This window comes from Adiantum capillus-veneris, chromosome 23 (assembly GCF_014529385.1).
Source record: "Adiantum capillus-veneris isolate H3 chromosome 23, ASM1452938v2, whole genome shotgun sequence".
NCBI lineage: Eukaryota > Viridiplantae > Streptophyta > Polypodiopsida > Polypodiales > Pteridaceae > Adiantum > Adiantum capillus-veneris.
In genome coordinates this window covers 124,638,124-124,644,456 of record NC_140953.1, presented here as the reverse complement: position 1 = coordinate 124,644,456, position 6,333 = coordinate 124,638,124, and the positions used below count along the sequence as shown (strand labels likewise).

General features: G+C 42.6%; 1 pseudogene; it reads left to right on the top strand.

Annotated features, from left to right (window-relative positions):
- The first annotated feature begins 983 nt into the window (after nucleotides 1-983).
- On the top strand, nucleotides 984-2,481 carry LOC147428489 (uncharacterized; annotated as a pseudogene).
- Nucleotides 2,482-6,333: the final 3,852 nt, after the last annotated feature.

The window sequence follows — 6,333 nt, the reverse complement described above, 5'->3', positions numbered from 1 at the left end:
GAGCGCGAGTACGCAGGCAGGAAGGGCTTAAACGCCCTGATGGACATTCTCAGTTCTCACGGCGGCATGGTTAGTATTAGGGTTTACTCTTTTCTATTTTTTGTATTGTTTTATAAATGTCGTTATATGTTTATACTTACTGAAAGCTGTCTTATTGTCTTTTTTTGCAGAATCCGACAGATACGCCGTTTGGACGCGATGAGACGTCTGACTAGACGACGTCAGTTTAGCCGTAGCTAGATAGCATTAGTTTAGGGTTTCTCATAGCTTATGTATCATGAGACGGATTTTATACGTCTTTTTGAACCATGTATATTATTACATTTGTCACCGCAGTTCATTTTGCCAATCAATTCTTTATGCCTATGATGTTGTACAATTGTCATTATTACATTTGCCAATCAATTCATTTTGCCTATGATGTGTACAATTGTCAATTTTACGCTTGTCAATTTTGCAAACAATGCGTCTTGTGGGTGACTATTTTGGGTCTATTATCTACCCTTGCACTTTTTTTAAAAAGTGAATCAAGTACAATATGGTTGATGGGTGGCAGGGCATTCAATGCCCTGTCACCAAAAAAAATTTCTCTCGGGCGTCGCTATAACCGTCGCTATTTATGGCTCTGTAGCGTCGCTATGAGCGTCGCTATAGACTTCTGTGTAAATGTCGCTATAACCGTCGCTATGACCGTCGCTATGAGCGTCTCTATATAGCGACGCTCTCGTAACCTCGCTATTAGCGATGGTTTTAGCGACGCCTGGGGTTATAAAAGCCCAGTGTATTTCCGTCGCTAACAGCGTCACAAGAGCACACAACCTCTTGTAGTGATAGAGAGGCAGTTAGCTTGTGTGTTGGGTGTGTTCCCATTTCCCCATCCCATCAGTGGCTCCCCCACCGAGGAGCTACTGATTGCTCCTTGGTGAAGTCGAAGACGGTGTTGCGGTGTTTCCAGGTTCAAAGAACAAGTGCTGCTAAGAAAGATGTGGTCGGATTTTCCTACTTTTACAGGTGCTGAAGATGCTGAAGTTTGGTTACAAGACTACGGCCTTTTCCTGCTTAAGAGCGGCTTGTCGAGAGAAGAGGGAGTGGCCCAAGCCTTTCAGCTCCTGGTTCGTGGCAAAGCAAAGGTATGGTGTGAGAGCTTGCAAGCTGAAGAAAATTGGGGTACACATTGGAAGCAGCATTTCGAAGCCGTATGTGGTCAACCCGCAGTGGAGTGAAGTGAAGCAGATGATGGACGACCTAAAGCAAAGCCTTGATAGTGATTTTCGAGCATTCGTGTGGGAGTTCGAGGCCATATGGAGCAAGTTGGTTAAGGTAACTCCTGTAGAGAATACCGATTTTTTGAAGTTGACCAAGTTTATGGACTTCTTGCATGTCAAAGTTCGAGATAAAGTCGAGATGGATGAGCCGTGCACATACGAGGAGGCAGTAGCCGCACAGAGCAGGACAAAGAAGCTTTTAAAGAAGTAGCAGGCAAAGCGGGTTCTCGCAAGTCCATTGATGCCAAGGCCAAGTAAGAGGCCCAGGTAATCCGACTCTTTGTTGATGCACATGTGGTAGCAGTAGATAGGTGTGATGACAGAGTAGAGACAATACTATGGGGGCCTATGAGGCCTCAACAGCTGCTGCAGAGAGGAGTCTACCAAGTACCAACTGATGTGCTTGACCAAGTGACTTCCGAAAAGCAAGCAGTGGAGAAGATAGCTGAAGTGCCAAAGCCGATGAGTTTTGTGGAGAAAGCCGAGATGTGTTCGAGCTATAGCAGTGCCTTGGATATGGAGAGCACCATGCGAAACGGAGTCTGCTTTCTCAAGGTATGAGACATATCATGTTATGTATGTCGATAATGTGGTCAAAGAATAACAGGTTGCGGGTGAAGAGCCAGTTTGCGAAGACCAGGGGGTTGGGCAACCCTCTCTCATGCCTTGTGATGGTCAGGCCATATTGACTGAAGAAGAATGTCTTGATGAAGATGACTGGGGGTTCGATGATCCAGTGGTCGATGTTGACGACAAGTCGCAGGTTTTGGTTGCTAAAGCTATGGCGAGGATACACGACATGCAAGGCTGTGTGCCTGCTCCATTACCGCTTGAAGAGCCTACAGATGAGGTTTTGCCAGTGTTTGCTTTGGATGATCAGATGCCGCAGGTTGTGGTTTTCAGAGACAATGATGTTGTGGAGAGCTCTCTAGCCATTGGCAAGGAGACATGGGATGCAAAGTCTTTCCAGGGTGCGCAGGTTTGTTTGGGCCATGGAGATAGTCCATGTATACAACCTTTTGAAGGATGGTGCTATGAAGGCCTACACGACTGGTTGGCTGACAAAGTTACAAGTGCAAAGCAGGGAATACTTGCCTATGTGCTTCTGACGGATGACGATGATCAAAGCTATATTTTTTATCCTTGCGGAAGCTTCTTTACAATTGGGAGAGTTTATGGCTTTCCATTTGACTTGGGCGGGCTCTATAGTAGATGAATGTCTATCTCTATCTATGTAATGCTTCTTGTACATAGTATCTATTAGTTTTCTTCTTATGCATTGATATTCTATCTAAATAATACTATGGTTGAGCATAAATGCTCAACGAGGGGTTGGGCAATGATGGTACAGCCCGACTGTGTCGACCCATGGAGATGCAAGAAGTCCATGCATGACAGTTTGCAGGTAAATGGCAGGTACATTGGGCAAGTGCTTGATGGTGCTAGGGGTTAGGTACACCGAGATGGGGCGCTTGCTAGTGGATAGTTGTCACTGTTTCGTACAATCACAGGTGGCAAGAGAAAAGGCTAATATCATAAGCTTGGAAATGAAGCAAGGGATGCTGGATCCAACTTCCATAAAGTTATGGAAGTTGGATCCAATTGCCATAAAGTTTATGATATGGGATTCGGAGCGAGGTATCTGCAAGACCCCCGACTATCCAGATGTGTATGCCAAGTCCGGAATTTTGTAGGCACTTGTCCAATGGGGAATTATGGGAGCACAAGGTGGTCGACGATCGTGTCGGTCGTCACAACTCCTGTAGGCAAAGATCTCCTCATCTGGGAACCATTTCTACTTTGTGGAGCGGGCTTTCTTGATCTGTGGCCATGTGGCCTTCTCAATGGCACCAGTGTTCCAAGCGAGAGAGCAAACTTATATGGCGTTTTCTCGGTGTGTGAAGCGGAAATAAGGAAGGATTTTTTAAAAAGCAAAGCTTAAAATGGACAGAAAAAAAAGAAACGAACTTTTGCATGGAGAGGGCACCACTGCAGATCACGGGTGGCCGAGAGTGGAAAGGGAAGCGCTGGTGGGGAAGGGAGCGCCATTTGGGTGCCTTGCATGAGTCAGACGAGTGGCGAGTGGTTGCAAAGGTGGGCGGGAGTTGGCATGAAGGGGGGGGCATCCTCAGGGAGAGAGAATGGCCATGAGGCCACCTGCATGAGAAGGAGAACAGCACGGAGCGCAGAACAGAGGTTGCAAGGCCACTTGGAGCCTGCATGCGAGGAGAGGAGCCACGGGGTGGCTGCATGACAGAGGAGGTGTTGCAGTTGGGGAGGAGGGCCCCGCCCCTTGCATGGGAGTAACCAGAGGCCATCGAGAGGGCATGATCGCCATATTAAAGTTCGGAAATTTAAAAAAGACGATAAGGTTTTAATTTATAGCCGTTACTATAAATTTCCTGGGAAACTGCAGATACGATGGCTAGGTTCTTTTAACGTACTTCGGACCTTCACTAATGGGTCCTTGTTAGTTCAGGACATTGATGAAGCTTTAGATCCTTTTAAAGTCAATGGTCTGAGAGTGAAACATTATTTCACTTAGGTTTCTATAAGAAAAGAAAACGACATAAGGGTAAAACCATTAAAAAAAAATGTAGTTGTAGTAGTAGTTTGTTTATTTCCTTCTTGCTTTAGAATGAGTGTTAACAATGGTTCTTCTATGGCAGGAATTATCGCCTCGTCCACCACCACACCCATTCCTGTCCATCTACTTGGTGAGTCATGGACACATCTCTAGACTATTTGTTTGCCGTGTTTAGACCTTTCATCCGTGGGTTAGGCATAGAGACTATTGTGTGCATGATTGATGATATATATGAAGTAGAATGGCTATTACGATGGTGGGCCATGGGTTTTGACTTAGAGGTTCATGACTAGGACTATTTATGGTTTTTGATTACGCTCTTTGGGTATTTTTTTGAAAATGACCCTATAGCATTCATGGAGATGTTTCCTGTCTTAGATGAGGATATCATGGTTGACCCCATAGAAGATTTGGAGTTTATTAATCTTGATGATGAGGATGAGGGGGTACCCTTGGGTTTACCTAGGGGATTATATCATGTATTGTTGCCTAGACAGCATGCGACAATCCAATATGGCCAGCCTTTATCCTATGGAGGGGGTCTTCAGCGTGCAGCACCTTTTGGCTTAGTGAATGCACTTGCACTATTCCGTCATATGTAGCGAGAGGCTTAAAAAAAAAAACAAAAAACAAAACCACAGAAATACAAACAACTAAAAAATTTCTCCACAAAAATCCAAAAAGAAATATTTCCTTTTATGTTTGATTTTCTGTTTTATTCAAAACAAAACATTCAAAAAAAAAAAAACCACAAACAAAACAAACAACAAAAGAACCTGTAAAAATTACGAGTAGGATAACGACATTCCTTTAGGAGGAGTGTGGTCTAATCTTTTTGCAGAACCGAGAAATTTTATATGGAGAAGATACCTGTTACAAATTGGAGCTGATTGTCAAAGCTATATCTGGGGATGTAGCTCTAAAGAGGAGCATTTTCAAGGAGATTAAACAGGTGGTTTACTTCTAACTATACTGTTCAGTTATTTAGTTTTTATTATTTGTATGCTTGTTGTAATAGATGTGTCAGTGACAAGTTAATACAACACTATTTATAGTCATATTAGACTTGTTAGCTTAGGGGGTTTATATGTTCTTTTTAACTTTCCTTTATCTAGAATTAGCAATCACTGATCGCTGACCAAGCTGTAGTGGCCGAGAGAAGTAGTCAAGGTGATTATTTAATAGAGTCACTGTAGCTAAACTAGTTATGGGCAATATACTTATGCTCTCAATGGTGATCTAACGATCTCTTAGAAGTGATGTAGGCCTCTGTGGTTGGGAGTATAGACCTTTAAACTCTAGATTATGGGCAATATGCTAGTTAATTTACACTAGTGATGAGCCAAGGGGAGAAATAAAACAAAAATTTTATGTTATATGTTGTGTGACCGTCGCCGTACAAGTTTGGTAGGCAGGTGTGTCCACTTTGTCTCTAGTGACAGAGCCACGAGCCGTAGCCAGGTTTGTACGGGGTGGCAATGTAAGTGCTAATAATTCTTGCTTGACGCAACAGTGAGAGTAGAATGTGTGCGAAAAAAAAAACAATCAAGTCCGACATGATTTGCTAAAAATAAAAATAAAAACAAAAACAAGAAAAAGAATGCTTGAAAAAAAAACCATTAAAAATTGAGAATTCGAAACAAGGAAAATAAATTAAAGGCGATGACTTCCACTTAGATGTGAATACTGTATATTTTCTATAATACAGGGGTTAATTGGTTTACCTCTATAGAGCTCTAGCACCATGGAGAGGGGTTGTTCTTGCTATTAAACAGTAATAAATTTATGGTCTTGCCTAGGGCGGTTTATAGTTATTCCATTAACTAGTCACTTTAAAATTAATTTTAGTTGCTATTGATGAGGTTTAGGTTTGTGATTTTTAAATCTTTATAAATGTTAGTCAATGAGGGTATATACGTTTCCTGGGGTTAACATGTTTATAAAACTATGTCTAGTGTTTATTAATTTATCACTGAGTTGTCACTGACTGACTGATTAACGGTTTTATTATTGAAACAAATTTAGTTCTTGTTTAAAATAAGTCAGAATGGACAGACTACTGGTGTTAGTGTAATGTATTTCAGGCCTTATGCTCACGAGGACATTCGCAGTTAAGGAGGGGAGCCAGTTATTTTTCAAAGTGTAGCTGCCAAGCTGGAGAGTTGCAGCAGTTCAAGAAGTTCATACGAGTCTAGGACGACTTCATAATTCAGCGAGGGAGGAATGTAGACACCAGAATATTTTTACATTTTATACCAAAACTGTTAAGTATGGAGCCTGATTTACCCTTGTAATTTTCTGTGGTAAAAGCGCACATTTGTAAGGCCCCCATTATGAGGAGAAGCCATCGTGCGTGAAGGAAAATCACTCACCAGAAACCAAAATTTTCACGGACAAGAATCAGGGGCAACTTTAAAGGCCTCGGGGGCGGAGGCCCCCGAGACTTTTTTTCGCCGGAATATTCTTTTTCGTAGGAATATT